This window comes from Cebus imitator, unplaced genomic scaffold, assembly GCF_001604975.1.
Source record: "Cebus imitator isolate Cc_AM_T3 unplaced genomic scaffold, Cebus_imitator-1.0 Scaffold379, whole genome shotgun sequence".
Classification (NCBI taxonomy): Eukaryota; Metazoa; Chordata; class Mammalia; order Primates; family Cebidae; genus Cebus; species Cebus imitator.
This window is the reverse complement of record NW_016107694.1, coordinates 710996-731080: the sequence shown is the minus strand read 5'-3', so window position 1 is coordinate 731080 and position 20085 is coordinate 710996. Positions and strand designations below refer to the sequence as shown.

General features: G+C 40.6%; 1 non-coding gene and 1 pseudogene across 1 annotated transcript; both read left to right on the top strand.

The window, feature by feature from the left end:
• Positions 1-1505: 1505 nt before the first annotated feature.
• Positions 1506-15229, top strand: LOC108288597 (annotated as a pseudogene).
• On the top strand, positions 9878-10091 carry LOC119468114. Its single transcript, XR_005196730.1, has one exon. It is a non-coding gene; the product is annotated as a small nucleolar RNA U3 (small nucleolar RNA).
• Positions 15230-20085: the final 4856 nt, after the last annotated feature.

Sequence of the window (20085 nt, the reverse complement as noted above, 5' to 3'; positions counted from 1 at the left end):
GCCTTCTTTTTCCATTTGTCCAAAGGAATCCTCCCCTCTCTCAATTGCACCAAGGTCTGTGATACTATTTCCTCCAGGGCATCACAGGCCAACTCCCATCCCAGTTGCTGCCCACCTCTGCCTGCCAGAACAGAAGCCTCCTGTCAAGACTCCTCAGGTTTTCTGGCTTTTTTGATTTGTGTAGCTCAGCATAATCCTTCGTGTTGAAAGCAGTAGAAAATTAATTTCTGCTAATGATTTTCTGCCGCGTCTCCTAGACTCCTTTCAGTAACTCCAACTATAATTTCAGCATTAAATGATTCAGCACTTCACTTGCTTCCTAAGGGATTCACTGCCCCCTTTATCTATTTGGCCCACTGAAACCTCCCTTTATCCTTAGCTACAGTTTCCCTCTCTTCTTCTCTAACATTTAGTATTTCTGAGTCTCCTGGCCTCCAGCACTGCCCATGTTGCTGCTCCACTTGCCCCTCCACTTGCCCCTCCACCCTGGAGTCAAAAAAGACTGGAATTAATAAAAAGAAAGTCTAATTCTTCTGTCTTTGGCATGCCTTGCAAATCCCTGTCAATAACTAGAAATTTAACAGGTGTCACTTTTACTGAAGGTATTCTTGACCAATTCTGCCTCCCTCAGCTGGGTTCCTTGAATGGCCCTTGATAAATGTGTGTAAGACCATGTCGCGCCTCCTGGAGACCTTTTCCTTACTCAGTCATGAATGATGAAACAGATCAGATGTGGCCTGGAGCTGCTCCTGTCCTAGGAAACAGTGGGAAAAATTCCCCCACTATTTCCACTTTCACTGGGGCTCGAACTACAGAATGCAGACCTTTAGCCTGAGCTCACTCTGGCATTTCATCTTGCTAACTATGAAAAAAGTCCACATAGTCCTGCCTCCCTTTCCTTCAGCAATTGTCGTGTGGGCATCAGAATTATTGTCTGAAAAGTTATCTTGTTTTCCTCACACTCAGACCCCCAGAAACATGTAGCTGGGCTAACTAGAAGACAGAAAATCTTTATTGATAAAATGTATACAGGAGAATTAGCAAGTGATAGCAATATGCATTCTTCTGACTCTAACCAGTCTAAGTTCTTTCTTCCACTGAAATTTGTCCTTAAAGCAAAGGAAGGCCTGATGAGTCATGAAGAATCTGAGAGTATATTCAAAGCTTCCAATAATTACTTTCTATCCATCACATGAGAGGTGACTGGTGACACAGATGTTTAAAGCATGGCCTAAGTTGGTATCTGTCCAGAGGCTATCAATGTTATCTTGAGATGACCATCTTACTGGTAATTTTAAATTGGCAGTGTATTTGGTTCCATTAACTCCAAATCAAGATGGGCAGTTTCAAAATTGCTTTCCTTAGTAAACAAGCTCTGTCTCCAGGAAAAAAAAAAAAAATGGAAGAGGATGTTTGTGGATGAAGAAATGTCCCTGAGCAGAGAAGTACAAACAGACCGTGTTTATATGACACTGAATAATAGTTAGAATAAATGGTTCAAAGCAATGACGAAAGAGAGTCAGATCTGCCTGAAGCAGCTGAGCAAAGTAGGGTTTTCACCAGTAACTGTTTGATTACAACCCATTAAAAAAGCTGACTTGGGGCCGGGCACAGTGGCTCACGTCTGTAATCCCAGCACTTTGGGAGGCTGAGGCGGGTGGATCACCTGAGGTCAGTTCGAGACCAGCCTGGCCGACATGGTGAAACCCTGTCTCTAAAAACAGAAAAATTAGCTGGGCGCGGGATGTGCACCTGTAATCCCAGCTACTCGGGAGGCTGAAGCAGGAGAATCACTTGAACCTGGGAGGCGGAGGTTGCAGTGAGCCAAGATCGCACCACTGCACTCCACCCTGGGTGACAAAGCAATACTGTGTCCAAAAAAAAAAAAAAAGCTGACTTGTTTTGCCTCCTTGTTCCCTCATCTTCTAAGTTCTGCTTTTGTGGCATACTCTGATGGTTCAACACTCATTGTTCAACCAGTTTATCCCAAAAACATTTATTGAGTACCTATTCCATTCATAGCACTGTACTGGGCCCAGGAGAAATACAAAGATGAAAAAGTTATTCTGTACTCTCCATGACATTAGAGTAACCAGGGAAGTATAAAAGTAATAAAAGATTAAAAGTCAGAAAAGAAGGTTATCATTGTTATGAAAGAGATATAAGAAATAACAAAGGAAGCAATTTGCTCTAAGTAGATGATGTTTATTTTGACTTCAGTCATGTTAAAGTTCATTGTCTAATGGGGCATTATGATTTTCCAAGAAGAAGATAAAGGATGCCTTGTTTCCCAAACTATGTTCATGGCACAGGGTGCCTTCATTTATCGCAAACTGGTGACCCTCTCACTGAACCCAATTTGGAAAATGCTAGAGAAAGGCATCTATTGTGCAGAGAAAGATGTGTTTGGAAAGGGAGGTTGGGGTGTGATGGAAAGAGGCCTCAAAATTTCCTGCTCAGAGAAAACTGGCTCAGCCTTCTTTGCTGCATTTGTGTTTCTCTGAGGCCACAATGGTTGTCCAGGCAGTTTCACCTGCTGGTGTGCTTCACCCGAGGTGGAGCTTGTTCCTTGGGATAAATCTAGCCTGAAGACATAGTGAGGGCCCCTCTCCAGAGCTTTTGCTTCCTCTAGCCACTCAGCATGTTTACCCACTGGCCAATGGGCACAAAACAAATGTTCAGAGCTAAAATTAAATGAACCAACAACACATTGTAAAGGCAAAACCGGAGAGCCCCTATTTGCTCATCTGTAAAATGATGTTCATCATTTGCAAATCCAAAACATGCTAATTGCAAAGGTGAATAAAAAGAAACACAAAGCATTGTACCCATTGAAAAGAGAATATGTTTCAGATAATAAGTAAAGTTTGTCAGAATATTTTTTTCTATGAAATTAGTTCATGAATTTTGCGTATAATCTTGACACATTTTGTAAATCAGAATTTATAAAATTCAAAACCTGCCTGATTAACAGGCCACTTGAGAAGAATGACCATCTTAGGACCAGTTTCCACCAACATTCTTAATGGCTAATATTTCTTTTGTGTTTGCAATTTACAAAGTACTTTTGTGTCTGTGATCTCACTTAATGCTCACAGCAATCCTGTTAGGAAATTAGGACAACTCTTTCACCCATTTCACACATGAGAAAACTGAGACAATATCTGCCCAAGAGAGTGTAATGAGCATCAGACTTGACCCTGACACTCTCGCCCAAAGTGGTCCTTCCACTCCCCTGTGCTCTCACCTGGGACATGTGCCAGCTGCTTTAAGTACCAGACATCCCAAAGGGACAAGGAGTTTCCTCACCCTCTTATTAATTCAAATATGTATTCATTCATTTAACAAGCTCCCACTGAGTGTTACCAGGCACAGGAGATATCATGGTGGCAGAATGTAGGCACCCCCATCCTCCTCCAGTTCAGAGTTACCTGGAGAAGGCACAATGAAACAAGCATTAATAATCGAGTGTGGTTATACTATGACGGAGCAGCCACAGAAGTCACTGGCCTAAACTCAATGTACCCAATGTCTACAGCTTTTGACTGTCCCTGGGCTTTGCTGCCTTTTATATAATAGTAATAACAATCATTTGCTAAGTGCCTACCAAGCACTACATCTGGCTTAAATACATTTTTTCATTGAGTTCTCACTACAACACCTACAACGTAAGTATTAGGATTCCATTGTATAGAAGAAGACACTGGAACTCAGAGAAATTGAGTAGATTGAGATGCTAGTTATATTATATATTGCTACATAATAAAATTCCCCCAAAACTTAGTGGCTTAAAACAACAATATGTAGCCAGGCACGGTGGCTCACACCTGTAATCCCAGCATTTGGGAGGCCGAGGCAGGTGGATCACGAGGTCAGGAGATTGAGACTATCCTGGGTAACACAGTGAAACCCCTGTCTCTACTTAAAATACAAAAAATTAGCTGGGCATGGTGGTGTGTACCTGTAGTCCCAGCTACTTGGAAGGCTGAGGTAGAAGAATTCCTTGAACCTGGAAGGCGGAGGCTGCAGTGAGCCAAGATCACACCACTGCACTCCAGCCTGGGTGACAGAGAGAGACTCCCTCTCAAAAAAAAAAAAAAAAATGTATTTTCTCATGATTTCTGTGAGTCAGGAATCTCCATGGCCCAGCAGGGTACTCTGCATAGGTAGGGTCTCTTGAAAGGCTGCAATCAGGGTATGTCAGCTGAAACCGTAATCATGTCAAGGCTCAGCCTCAGAAGGATCCACTTTCAAGCTCACTCACATGGGAATTAGCAGGATTCATTTCCTCATGGGCTGTTGGACTGGGGGCTCAGTTCTATACCACTTAGCTGGAGGCCTTCTTGTCCCTTGTCACATGGGCCCCCTCCTTATGGCAGCTCATCACATCAGAGTCACAGAGAGAGAATGCAAGCAAGGTGTAGTCTTTTACAACCAGATCTCCAAAATGACAGACCATCACTTCTGCCATAGTCTATTAATTAGAATCACTAGGCCCAGTCCACATACACACAGAAGGAGAGGGTCATACAGGGAGCAAACAGCAGGAAGTGGGGGTCGCTGGAAGCCATCCTGCCACTCTTGCCAACAGCTAATTTGTAGTATATTCAAAACCCAAATCCATGTCTGTCTGACTTACAGTGGCCATGCCATGTCCACAAAATGACAGTCTCACAGGTTTCCAATATGTGCAGAGTTAATTATATTACATTTCGAGGCACTATTACATGTGTGATTTGTTTCACTCAAGATATACATGGGTGGATATCTTTTTTTTTTTTTTTTTTTTTTTAGACGGAGTTTCGCTCTTGTTACCCAGGCTGGAGTGCAATGGCGCGATCTCGGCTCACCGCAACCTCCACCTCCCAGGTTCAGGCAATTCTCCTGCCCCAGCCTCCTGAGTAGCTGGGATTACAGGCACGCGCCACCATGCCCAGCTAATTTTTTGTAGTTTTAGTAGAGACGGGGTTTCACCATGTTGACCAGGATGGTCTCGATCTCTTGACCTCGTGATCCACCCGCCTCAGCCTCCCACAGTGCTGGGATTACAGGCGTGAGCCACCTCAATATCTTAATTCTCATTTTATAAAGGAAAAAATTGAAACTCATGGAGTGTAAATGACCCATGGACTTCTGTAGGTGATGATAATATTTAATGTTGAAGTTAAATGACTTTTTAGTGTTGGAACCTAAATGATATGCCTAAGTTCACACCAGACGGAGCCTGGATGCAGGTTTTCTGCCTCCGAATTCCAAGAAGTTCAATGCTGCAACTGTATCTTCCATTGATTTCCACCTATTTTCCACAAAGCTCTCCCATGCAGCTCCTAACCCCCATCTGTCTGTAGGCAGAAGTGTCAGGTCCTAAAGCCCATCAGAGGGAACCTCAGGCTCCCATGATTTTCCAGTGTGACTGCAGCTCCAAAGCCACCATGACAAGAAGATTGGGAATGAGGTAAGAAGAGGGGATCTGAGAACTTTGGGATCATCCCTTGTGGTTGAATACAGATCTCACTTCCCTGCCTATGGATCACAAGGTGACTTACAGAGTTAGAAGTAGAAAAATGTCTCACCCAGTACTCAAAGAGCATCAATCTTACTTTCATTCTTTTGCAGGTAGCTCTGGCAACTCTTCTTCTCTCGCCAGTCACAACCAATCACTGAGAATTCCCAAATCCCTTTCACACTCACCCTCTGCTGCCTGCTCATGCAGCAGCCTCCTTACCGAGTCATTTTTCTGTCTCTAATCTCCACTCTGAAATCCATTCTCCACGGCACCCAGAGTGAATTTTCCAAACTTTGATCTGATCTTGGAACTCCTACTTAAAACCTTCCATGGTTCTTCATTGCTCCCAGCATAAGGCTGATATTCCTTATCATAGTGTGAAGGCCCTGCCCAGCTGGCCTCCTCCTTTCTCTGCCAGCCTTAGCTCTCATCATTCTCCCATCATCACTTCTGCTCCAGACACACTGGCCTGTCATGGCCAGTGTCTCTCATGCACCCTCCTCTTTGTAATTTTCTGGCTGTCCCTGCTGTCTCTCAACCCCTTTTATTCTTAAACTGATCAAGACCTCCAACTTATTCCTCATCTAGATTTAATATACTTCCTTTGTCATCCCATAGAATGCCTTGTTGTGCCTGTCACACTGTGTTGTTATTGTATAATCAGCGCCAGAAGAAGCAAGCCTGAGTTTGCCTTGTCAATAATATCCACTGTGGCCAGCATAACATCAGGACCATGGGAGTGACTTGGCAAAAATTTATTGAATGAATGAGTGAATGAAAGCAATCTCCATTCCCATGATCCAGGGATTAAAGGCTTCCATTTACTTACTCACCAACCCAAGGGTCACTGAGGTTCCTTTAGTCCTGATGACTCCAGGGGGGTTGTCCAGTCATTGATGGGGGCCCCCTACAGCTTGAAGCAACCTATTCATACATTTATTTTCTCAGCAAACATTTGTGCTAGGCCCATGTTGGGTCCTGGAATAGAGTTGAAGATGAGTAAAGAACGTAAGAATCCAGTCCAAAATGAGTTCTCAGTCTGGTGCCTGAAGCATATGCAATTTCAGAGTTCCTCAGGGAAATAATACGCTCTTCTTTGTAAAGTAACTAATAAAGACAATACCTTGGTATTACTATCCTTTCTCAAATTCATCTGATTTTTACTCACTGTAGCATCATCAGCCTATTCTGCTCATGTTCAGCCTGTTCTGTTTACTTTTTTATTTTTGTTTCACTTTTTAAGTTTTGTGGGTATGTGGCCAGTGGCTAGCAATACCTCCTCTGCACTGGTGACAGCACACACACCAGCTGTAGCTTTATTGTTTGGAATTGTTTTTGAGATAGTAATAATTTTAGGAGTTACTGGTGAAAAGTGATATAGGTTAGCAATATAGTCAGTAATATACTTTAACATTTTATGACCCTTTCTTCGCTCCCTTCTAGTTAAAAAAAATTTTTTTAAATCCTTCTTAGAGGCTTAGGGGCTTGTAAGCTTCTATAGAATTTGAAGCCATCATCATTAGGGTTTGAAGTTAATATTCCATACTGCTTCAGTCTATGAGGAGAAAAATGCTCCAGCAGGATGGACCCGAGTTTTTTCTCCTCCAATATAAATATTTATATTATTAAATGTAACTATAAATAAATAAGTACATTGATTCATGTATTTATTTACTCCCTCATTAGTTCTAATATTTATAGTAGTCATAATCATGTAGCATTGACTCAGTACTCACTGTATGCTAGCCACCATATTAAATGGTTTCCATTTATTACCCACAACAGCCTTAAAAAGAAGTCAGTACTCTTGTTATCCCCATTTTATAGATAACGATGAGGATGCTGAGATTTGACAAGGTCAGATAAGTCACCCAGGGTTCCACAAGTATTAAGTAGTAGGACAGGAATTTGACCTCAGGCCAGCCTAACATGGGAATCCACATTTTTAACCATCTTACCCTTCTCAATTCCCTTAATTCTAGAAATATTTGAGGTTGCTTACGAAAACACGCTCAGTACACAAGAAGACAAATCAATGAAGTCAACAGATAAACAGGAAAATTAAGGTAGAAACAAATAAGATGAAGTTAGACTTAATATACTACATCTATATCCAGAGTCCTGTGCACTTTGTAGAAGAAAGCAGCAAATTTGATTCTATATTTCTCAACGAGAGAAATGTATTCATTTACATGTTTTACCATATTCATAAAATCAGAAACGAACTGGGTGCTCAGGGGAAAAAACTCTCTATCTTGATATTGAGACTTACAGAAAACTTCTCACTTGAGCCTCTTAAAACATTACTGTGTAACATAATAATATACTGTTGAACTTAACAGCATCCCTACAGCAAAGTCAGCAACAATTCTGTGAGGCCGTTTCACAGATCCATTTATAACACATCTCAGTGTAGTGAAACATCAAAGCCTGGGTTCAAAGGGCAAACCCCAGATTTTACAGCTCTCCAATGGCTTGGCTGAATCCCAGGAAACAGAGCTCCAAAAACACATTTTCTAACACCAAGCCTGGAGATTTACTCCCTGACACCAATCTGGGGTGCAGGGATTCCACAGCACCAGTCAGAGGCAGGCCTAAGTCCTTCCATAAAGTGTACAGGTGTTGACACCTTCCTGTGAAGAGCAAGAAATGCTTAGAGGCTGAGCATCTGATGTTTGTGCCCCATTCCCACATTTACATAGAGCCAGACACTGGCAGGGCTCAGATCCCCTCACAAGACGATTCTGGTGGCATCAGGGTCATGTGGGTGATGCACTCCCAAAACGTTACTCCATAGAGCATGGCTACAACTGTTTCAACCTGGAAAAATATTTAGTCAGCTGTTACTAAACTCTAGGCAGAGTCATGTAAAAATCAATCCATCAATCAATACCTGGATTAAAGTATATTTCAAATATATAACACTAAGTAGTGTCACATCCTGAAGGGGCCTCCAAGGTAAACCAGTAACAACATACATGGACTTGTAGAGGGTTGTTAGGATAAGTTACATGTTGGAAGATGTTGTAGATATGGCGAATGGGACTCCACTTCAGCATCTTAAACAATTTTTTCTTCACACCTGCTTTAAAGACAACTGCCAGAGTCCAGACGTGGTATCCTAGAGCCATAGAACCAATCTGTCCACCTAAACAGTACACAATCATCCCTGGGTCCAACCAGGAGTCTTCCTACATGTAGTAGTCCATTTTCACCTTGCTATAAAAATACTTACTACCCGAGACTGGGTAATTTGTAAACAAAGGAAAGAGATTTAATTGACTCATAGTTTGGCATGTCTGGGAGGCCTCAGGAAACTTACAGTCATGGCAGAAGGGGAAGCAGGAATGTCTTACATGGCAGCAGGAGAGAGCACATGTGAAGGAGGAACTGTCAAACACTTATAAAACCATCAGATCTTATGAGAACTCCCTCACTATCATGAGAACAGCATGGGGGAAATGACCTCCATGATTCAGTTACCTCCCATCAAGTACCTCCCTCAACATATGGGGATAATGAGGATTACAATTCAAGATGAGATTTGGGTGGGGACACATGAACCAGGTGACTACACTTTTAGTGGGAGTGTGGGGCAGGCTTCACTGCTGTGCTTTAAAGGACTGTCTGTTCTATGAAGTTTTGATCCTGCACTCCATCAGTAACTATTTTATACATATACATATACATATACATATATATATGTATAAACATATATACATATATATGTATAAACATATACATTTATATGTATAAACATATATACATATACATGTATAGTAAATGGTAAGTATCAGTTACTGTACAGTATTTTATAAGTAATACAAAACATTAAAATAAAGATTGGGAGGAATGAAATATAAAATGAATAGAGAGAGAAGTTCTCTGGAAGTTCTACTAATTTCTTCCCACACTTCTTTATATCATCTTGCACACCCCTCTTCGGTGAATACTATCTTAGTGTAAGATGCTGGGCATTCTCTGAACCACCTCTTGGCACTTCCAGCAAGCTTTTCATCATCCAGCCCCAGCCCATCTCCCCAGCTGTCCCTGCTGGTGCTCTCCACCCATACTCCACTCTCCACCATGTCAGCATACACACCATTTCCTGCACAGCAATGTACTCTGCATTTTTTTATTCATGCCGTTCGTTCATCCCAAATGCCTTTCCCTCTTTCTCCAGCTATCAGAATTTTCAACTTTCAAGACCCAGTTCAAGTTCCGTCTCTACCCTGTAATTAACCTAGATCACTTCTCAAATAGAATGAATCACTTTCTTCCATAATATTAACCAAAATTATCTTTTCTAATCTTCCCAATATCCCTGCAAAGTATTATTAAGTATTTGACAGATCAAAAAAGGCTCTTAGAAAGACTATACACTCAGGAATCATTTCTACAGTTTTTTACTAGAGAAATTTCTCCAAAAATGTAGAGCTCTGGAAAATGTGAGGAGGAGCTGCATTCTCTCCTGAGCATGAAGCCAGCTTTCAGTTTTGCTTCTCTGCAGCTGCCGTTTGCCATTAATGATCATTCTTCTCTTCCTCTGGGAGAGTAAGAGGGTACAGGATGCAGTTTGAGTAGTTCCCATTTTTAAAAAAGAAAAAGAAAAGTCTCTTGGATATTGTGCAATGAATCCATACCCCTAGTGACTGACAGGAGCAGAATTTGAACTCATACCATCCCAGTGGCCATGTTCTTCCGAGTGCACTAAGGTTTCCTTTAGGTCTTAGCTTCCCATGACAGAAACTGCACTCGACATATATTCTATTATGACATCTTCAACTAGCTCTGCAAATACATGTTATCATCTCTAGATTGGAGCTAAGAAAACAAAACCTTGGAAAGGTGAGGTGGCTTGCCTAATGTCACTTAGCTAGCAAACAGCAGGGATGGTTCCAACCCAGATTGGTCTGATCGTAGATCCCATATTCTTTCTGCTTTACCATGCAAGTGGATCTATTCTTCTCATTTCTTGTTACTTTCACCTCACTGTAGCTTTTAGTCATTTTGCCTTGACTTAAATAGCAACTTCAATATCTCTTTCCTTCATTGCTCTGTGAGATAATTGAGGACATGAAAATAAGTTTCACTCAATTCTCTGGTAGCCAGTACCTACATATAAAAAGTATGTGTATAAATATGAAATTCAACCCTATAGGAAGAACGATTGCAAAGAAATATCAATTCTCTGTGCTGTCTCCATCTCTAGAGCTTTTGTACCTATTGGCTTGCCAACACTGCATTCAACGAATATGGAAAGGAAACTGGAAAAGGTAGAATGATCTCCTAAAAGATCATTTTTAATAAGCCGCAGGCTATCCTTGGAAACTGTCTATCATAAGCAGAGTGCTGGCAACATTTCCTGAAAGATGACAGAGTTCCAGGTGGCCATCCAGATGCTGGAACATGCCTGAGGACTTGGGGGGATGTTTAAAAAAATTAAAAATAGAAAACAGTTTATTATATAAGATATAAAAAATAAAGTATTTTGTATAGCTGTAGAGTGTGTTTGTGTTTTGAGCTAAGTATTACTACAAAAGGGTCAGAAAGTTAAGAAAATTAAAAAGTTCATAAAGTTAAAAAGTTATAACCTAAGGTTAATTTATTATTGAAGAAAGAAAAATATTTTTTATAAACTTAGTGTAGCTCAAGTGCACAGTGTTTATAATGTATACAGTAGTGTACAGCAATGTCCTTCTCAGAATGTATCCCATAACTAAGTGACATGATTGTAGTAAATTCTTTGCAGATGTTGACCAAGTCAAAGATCTTGAGATGAGAAGATTCTCCTGGGTTAACTGGATAGGGCCTAAATGCCATCATATGTATCCTGATAAGGGAGAGGCAGGGGAGACTTGACACAGAAGAGATGGCAATGCGACCACAGGAGCCGAGACTGGAGGAATGTGGCCACAAGCCAAGGAATGCTGGCAGCCACCAGGAGGTGGAAGAGGCAAGGAACCTATGCTCCTCTAGGGCCTTTGGAGGGAGTATGGCCCTGCTGACACCTTGGTTTCAGCCCAGTGATAATGATTTCAGATTTCTTATTTGTGGAAATTTTTTACAGCAGCCATTAGGAATTAATACACCCAGTAACAGCTTTAGTGGAAGGAGATAGAAGTTAATGACACAAATGACAAGTGAGAACTTAGGCACAGTACTCAGCACCTCTCCAGTCTTGAGCACCCTCAAAATCTTGGCTGCCACATTCCAGGGAAACCAGGCTATCCCCCACCACCAAAAACTCATGCTTCTTTGGAAATTCTATCAGTTCAGATAGAAGATGATTATTTCTAAGATGACCACCCCATCATCCACCAAAGTCCTGCAAAAAATAACTCTGTGAGGCTTTCCAGCCAGTTAAACCCACCACAATCACAGGCTTCTCTTTATTATTAAATATAAGTTCTAATGGATGCTATCCTCACCTTCATTCCCATCTCTGTACCTTCTTGGATTTTAGGCCTGAAATCCCACTGGTCCCAAACCTTCCACCAGGCCACCTGGGAATGCTACCCAACTTAAAGCACCTTGCTATATCCTCAACCTTTTCCCTGTGCCTTTACTACTCTCACTCCCTCTGGCTTTTGCCTATCACACTGAGAACCCCAAGCCATTCATTCCTTCTATTGATCAGTCCCTCCTGTCTTTACTTCCTTGCCCACATGGTCCAGATCCCACAGCTCATTAGTTCAGCTGCTCCTTTGACAATTATCTTCAACTCCCTTACTCCATCTGTCCTCCTGTTGCACCTGCCTGGCAAAATCCCACATCTAAATCAGTGCTAACATCTGGCCTTCCTCATCTCTACCTGGGGTTCTGGCATCCCTCGTCTCTACCTAAGCTTCTGAGCAGTGGTAAAGAAAATCAAAAACATCCATCAGTACTCTAGCTAATCATGGTCTCTTGCCTCACCTGGACCCTTAAGACAGTCTTTGCATTTTTCTAGTTAGTTTTCTTGACAGTGGCTGTGTCAAACCTCCTCCACTCTTACCAAAGCCCCTACGACTTCTTTATCCTCTCAGCCTTGTGCATTTATTTATCCATTCATTGTTTCTTTCAACAAATATTGGTTGGGTGTCAACCATGTGTCAGACACTGCACTAAGCATAAGGAAATTAGAGTGAAAGACAGAGGTTGCCACTGCTCTAACAGGACTTAACAAGCTACCGGAAAATACTCTCAGCAGATCACCTTTCTGTGAGAGGGGACATAGAAGCTATTTGAGAATTATTTCCACCCTCCTGTCCCCAGACTCACATCATTGCACCTTCCTTCTATCCGCCTTTCTTGCACAAAGAGAATAACGTTTGTCCTGTCAACAACCAGTCCCTTGGCCGATGCTCCGAGGTCCCTCGCGTCCCCACTCCTTGTTCTCTAAGTTATTCCTGTCTTGAATTGCCGCCCTTTCTTTCTCTTTCCAATGCCTTTTCACAATTAGTGCTTAAAAGATCTTAGGTCTTTTCCATCTAAAAAAAAATATATAATTGCTCTCCCAAGCTGCTGTCTCAATTCCTTCTATTTAAGGGCAAACTCCTATAAAGAGTTGTCTATGTCCCTCGCCTCTGCTTCTTGCTTTCCAGTCCCCTAAACACCCAGTATAATTTGGCATATGCTCCACTCACAGGTCCCATCTTTCTTGATGTCTGTATAGGATTTGACATTGTTGACTACCCCCTCCTTTTTGAAACACTACTCCTTTAGTTTCCACAACACTACACTCTTCTGGTTTTTCTTCTGTTTCTCTGTGATAAGCAGAATTCTAAATATGTCTTTTCAAAATTCCCATCTCCCAACTATTCAATCAAACACTAATCTACTTTCTGCTGTGAGGAGACTTTACAGATGGAGCTCTGCTTACTAATCAGCTGACCTTTAAATAGGGGGAGAGTGACCTGGATTATCCAAGTGGGACCAATATAACGACATCTGCCCTTAAAAGCAGAAGAGGAAGGCAAAAGAGTCAGTCAGAGAGATATGGCAAGAGAGATTTGAAATGTGAAAAGGACTTACACTGCCATTGCCAGCTTTAAAGGCAGCCATGATCCAGGGAGTGTGAGTAGCCTCTGGAAGCTGAGGACATCTCCCATTCAGCAAGGAATTTTGTCAATAACCTGAGAGAACCTGGAAATGGATGCTCCCTGCCAGGGCTTCCCGCAAGGACTGCAGCTCTGCTAACTCTTTGATTTCAGCCTGGTGAAACTCTAAGCTAAAAGCAAGCTAGAAACCAGCTGAGTTGTGCTGTACCCAGACTCCTGACCTTCAGAACTGAGATAATAAATGGATATTATTTTTAAATGATGGATTTGTGGTTATTTGTTATGACCACTATAGAAAACTAATACACTCTCTATCTTCTCCCTCTCTGCCTCTTTGTAGACCTCTCTTCCTCTATCTGTCCCTTAAACATCATTTTCCATTCTACTCACTCTAAGTAACATTACCAGCTCTATGCTTCAATTTCTATCTATATGCTACTAAATCCATTAGCCATATCTTTGCTGACTTCCAAATTGATAAATCCAGCTGTCTGACAGATATCTCCATCCATATGACTCAGAGACACCTAAAACTCAACATATCCAAATTTGAACACATTATCTACCCCAATAGCTGCTCTTACTCCTGAGATCTCTATGGTGTAATAGTTATCCAGCTGCCAAAGTCTAAACCAGAGCCTCAGCCTGGCTTCTCCCTCTTCTTCGATTCTAAATCAAATCCCCACATGCTGTCAATTTCAACTCCTAATTTCCTCTAATCCTTTTACTTCCCTCAATTTCTGTAGCACAAGTCACCATCATCTCTCATCCATGCTACTGCAAAAGCTCCTTCCTGGTCTCCTTCTCTCCAGTGGTACATCCTCCAGTTCATTCTCTCAGCTGCAGTCAAAATATCACTCCTGAGAATCACTCTCCTTGAGAAGAATAGAATAGAATAGAATAATATGACTAGAGACCAAGTTGGCATTCTGAAGAATGAAGTAAAGGAAATCATCCATAACTAGGGCAAAACAATTTTTTAAAAATGAAGGAAAAAGTAAGAGACATGGAGGATTACTTTATGAGGCCTAATATCACCTATGATTTTTTTTTTAATGTGGGACTGGGAAGTAATTTTTTAATGTAAGAAAAAAATCTCAAAGTTCTAGAAAGGAATTTCCAAATGCCCTAGACTATTAATTAAAAAAAGACCCACTCTTCCAGTTCTAGGTGCTTCGGGAGCCGTGGCTTAGGTGCAGACACAGTCAAGTCCAAGAACCACACCACAACCAACCAGTCCCAAAAATGGCACAGAAATGGTATCAAGAAACCCAGTTCACAAAGATACAAATCTCTTAAGGGGGTGGACCCCAAGTTCCTAAGGAACATGCGCTTTGCTAAGAAGCACAATAAGGAGGGCCTAGAAAAGATGCAGGCCAACAAAGCCAAGACCATCAGTGCATGTGCTGAGGCTATCAAGGCCCTTGTAAAACCCAAGGAGGTTAAGCCCAAGATACCAAAGGGTGTCAGCCGCAAGCTCAATTGACTTGCCTACCTTGCCCTCCCCAAGCTTGGGAAGCATGCTCATGCCTGCATTGCCAAGGGGCTCAGTCTCTGCCAGCCAAAGGCCAAGGCCAAAGCCAAGGATCAAACCAAGGCCCAGGCTGCAGCTCTGGCTGCAGTTCCAGCTCAGGCTCCCAAAGGTGCCCAGGCCCCTACAAAGGCTTCAGAGTAGATATCTCTATCTGCCAGCCTGAGGACAGAAGGACTGGTACGACCCCCAGGCTGCCATCTGCATGGGGCTGGGGTCCTCCTGTGCTATTTGTACAAATAAACCTGAGGCAGGAAAAAAAAAAAAAAGACCCATGCTCATGCATATCCTAATAAAATTTCTCATTGGATGCCTAAACACCAAGGAGAAATATATTGAATCTACTAATAGAAAACAATTTTAAATATAAAATCACATTTTTGACCAAACTAACTGACTAATAGAAGGGAAAAATAAAGTATTTTCAAATATTCTTGAAGACCACCTCTCTAAATGAATTGTCTATGATGTAAACTGAGCCAGTATTTTAATTAGCCTCATACAATTCTAGAAAGTCAAGTCACCTCTGACAGATATGATTAGAGCAAAATTTAAAATTTCATTCTACCATCACTTGTAAGCAAAGAAAACAGGACCACTTATAGTTATATCTAAGTAAATTGGTGCATGTTTTGCAGCTGACCAGATTTTAGAATTTTGCTATCTCTGGGATAGATTACTGATTCTTTGAATCACAATACAATGAATTTCAGAACACTAAAAGATAGGCTGATCAAAGGATTTCACCACCCTTTACTATCATATGCAATGCTTAAATAATATTTAGATATTGCCCATATTGATTTCAGCCCTTTGCCCAAATATTGAAAATGCCAATTATGTAAACAGTCCCTGGATACAGAGGTGGGGTTGCTTGCATAGTGCTTAAGGGTAGAGTATACAAAGAACACCAGAAGCCTGATGCCAAGCCCTGCAGGGAAATTTTAAGTTATAATTCCAGCAAGCCGATTACAGACCTGTGGTTAAATTTACTTAAAACCACCACCCGGGGGAAATCCATTATGAACTCCAGCCATGGCAAAATTCCATTACAACTTCCTTCTGATACAAAGGCACATTATAATAAAAGATCAAGCAATCAAGAGTCCCAACCAAAAGGCCTCAAGTGGGGCCTGGCAAATATTTTTTCTCCATTTCCCAGATCTTGCAAGATAGAGTACAGAGCCCTTGGACAAGCTGCTGAAAAACAATGGTCATAATTAGCATCTGTTTATTCCAGGGATTTGTTTTATTATTGGCTACAGGAATAGTTACATCAAAGCCTTCCTATACTACATTAGTGACACAGTGGAAGCTACCTTAATATCACAAACTCATGTGATATTTCAATTTAACTCTAACTTTATCTTTTCTTGTCTGATTTTATGCAATCATTTACTGATTCATTTTTTCCAAGATGGCAGCTTTTTTTCCTGTTTTCTGCATAATTGTTCTTAGCAATTTTAATACGCTCTTACTATATGTTGTCACCAGGTGTTAAAATTATAATATTCTTCAAAACTTTTGGATGGAGGCAGCAAACCACATTGCCACGTATGTACCTATGCAACAATCCTGCATGATCTGCAAATGTACCCCACAACCTAAAGTACAATAAAAAGTATATATACATCAAAAAAATCTTATTTTTTCCACAAAAAAAAACAACAAATTCACTATTTGTATTGTATATATTTACCATGTACAACATGTTATTTTGAAATACGTATACATGGAGCAAGAGTTGATAATTTTTTTTTTTTTTTTTTTGAGATGGAGTCTCACTCTGTCACCAGGCTGCAGTGCAGTGACACAATCTTGACTCACTGCAACATCCTTCGACCAGGCTCAAGCAATTATCCTGCCTCAGACTCCCGAGTAGCTGGGATTGCAGGCGTGTGCCACTACACCCGGCTAATTTTTGTATATTTAGTAGAGACGGGGTTTCACCATCCTGGCCAGGCTGGTCTCAAACTCCTAACCTCAGGTGATCCACCCACCTCAGCCTGTCAAAGTACTGGGATTACAGGTGTGAGCCACCACTCCCAGCCAATTTTTTTTTTAATTTTTACAGGAAAATGTAAAGCAATCAAGATAATATTTTAATGAAAACTAATAATGGATTCATTGAAGGAGCTAAATACATGATCAACAAAAAAATCCTTTTCTGGAATTAATCAATTTTAAATTTTATAAAATTTCCCTCCACTAAAGCAGTGTATAAAATATCTAGAGAGGATAGTAACAGGAAATATGCATAAAGTAATATAGAGAAAAGTATTTAGAAAGGTATTGGATATTTTTAAGGATTAGACTAAATAAAGAGATATGCATATTCCTGAATTGAGATGTTTATTGTTATAGTAACCCCAAATCCCTCTAAAGTAAGTATAAATTAATGTAATGATAATCAAAATTATGAAAGGATTTTTATCTTATATTACAAGCTGATTCTAAAATTTCATCTGGAATAAAGAACACATTAGAATGACCAAGTAAATTTTGAAAAAGACTTGTGAAGGGAGACATACTCTGAGCTTCCTTTTTTCTTGGAAGTGGAGTTTCAATCTTGTTGTCCAGGCTGGAATGCAATGGCAAGATCTCGGCTCACCACAACCTCTACCTCCCGAGTTCAAGTGATTCTCCTGCCTCAGCCTCCTGAGTAGCTGGGATTACAGGCATGCACCACCATGCCCGGCTGATTTTTTTGTTTTTAGCAGAGACAAGTTTTCTCCATGTTGGTCAGGCTGGTCTCAAATTCCCAAACTCAGGTGATCCATCCACCTCGGCCTCCCAAAGTGCTGGGATTACAGGCATGAGCCACTGCACCCAGCCCTACTCTGAGAGATTTCTAAACATGCTAGCAAGATAAAATAATATAAAATAGGGTGTTGGAACAAGAATAGACAAATAGATCAAAGAAAGAGGATCCAGATACTGTCTAGTGCACACATGGACATTTAGTATATAATAAAGGGCTGTTGTTTTTTCATATCTTCAGTGAAATAAAAATGATACATAACTTTTCAGCAAAAAATTCTTTATCCTTATGTCACACTATGTGTAGAAATTCAATATAGATAAAGAGTTAAACATAAAAAATACAACCATAAAATTATTAAAGAAAAATAGTAGAAAACTCAAAAACCATAAAGTAAGAAAGTGAAATATTAAGTACATGAAATTTCTGAATTGCTGGGGGGGGGTGGGTAAAAGATGTTATAAAAAGATCTAAATGGGGCTATGGGAATTTTTCTTCAGTTAAAAGCTAATGTAAATTTTTGGAGAAAAACAAATTGCAAAAAATATAGAGATGAAGGATTAATATACAGACTATGCAAAGAGATGGTGCAAATCAGTAAGATAGCAACAATCTGATGCTTTAAAAAATAGTATAGGGGATATAAATAAGCATTTCACAGGAGAAAAAAATACAAATGGCCAATAAATATATTAAAAGATGATAAAAACTCACTAAGGAACAGAAACTGCCAAATTAAAACGACTATGAGATATACTCTTATCCATCACATTGGTATAAATTCTTAAGTTTGAAAATGTAGTGCGGGTTACAAAGATGTGGAACCAACATAAGTGCCCATCAATCAATAAGTGGATAAAGCAAATGTGGTAAATGTACACCATGGAATACTACTCAACCATGAAAAGGAATGAAATAATGTATTTTGCAGCAACTTGGATGGTGCTGGAAGCCATTATTCTAAGTCAACTAACTCAGGAATGGAGAACCAATGTTGTATGTTCTCACTTAAAAGTGGAAGGTAAGCTATGAGGATGCAAAGGCATCAAAGTGACATAATGGACTTTGGGGATTCGCTGGGGGAAGAAGGTGGGGAAGGGGGTAAGGGATAAGTCTACATATTGGGTACACTGTATACTGCTTGGGTGACAGTTGCACTAAAATCTCAGAAATCACCACTAGAAAACCTATCCATGTAACAAAAAACCTGTACCCCAAAACCATTGAAATTTAAAATTTTTTTAAATAAAAGAAAATGTAGTGCTGGTGATAGGTTATGAAAAAAAGCATGCTTGTACACTGTTTTAGGGTGACAAATTAGTAATGCCTCTTTGTATCAAAATTAAAATACACATACTCTTCCACCCAGCACCTCCAATTATAGGTATCTACCTGACAGACATGCTCATATGTGCACATAAAGACACTTACTCACCACAGCATGACTTGTAATAATAAAAAATAGGGGACAAACTAAATTTCCAGTAGAAAGGAAATGGTTGAATCTTTTGTAGAAGGATAATATAGATGGCTAGGATTCTAAACAAACTCTTCTACTATAACAACTAAAATGCTAGAAAAAAAATACTGAAAACTAAGAAACACTAAGGAAAGATATAAATGGAGGTGGGAATCCAGGCTGGGAAGCAGATCGCAGAAGCAGGCTCTCACTCTGAGGGCATCTGCCAAACCTAGAGCACTTGTATTTCATTGTGACAGTCTGAGGAATGCCAAGATCCGCGAAGAGTGGGCAGACTAATAGAAAATGTTCATCCCATAAAGCTAAGGCCCCAAAGGACTATATTCTCAAAAGGAGGAAAAGAACTTGTAAGTTATACCCACAAGCTGTTCCTCACACTAATTTATTGCCAAGATTCACAGTCTGAGGTGGCCTTTAAAAATTATCACCCAGGCCAGGTGCGGTGGCTCACACCTGTAATCCCAGAACTTTGGGAGGCCAAGGTGGGTGGACCACGAGGTCAAGATATCGAGATCATCCTGGCCAACATAGTCAAACCCCGACTCTACTAAAAATACAAAAATTAACTGGGTATGGTGGTGCACGCCTGTAGTCCCAGCTACTCAGGAGGCTGAGGCAGGATAATCACTTGAACCCAGGAGGCGTGGGTTGCAGTGAGCTGAGATCGCACCACTGAATTCCAGCCTGGTGACAGAGTGATACTGCATCTCAAAAAAAAAAAATGATCAACCATTGTTCCATGTACACATATTTCAAAATAACATG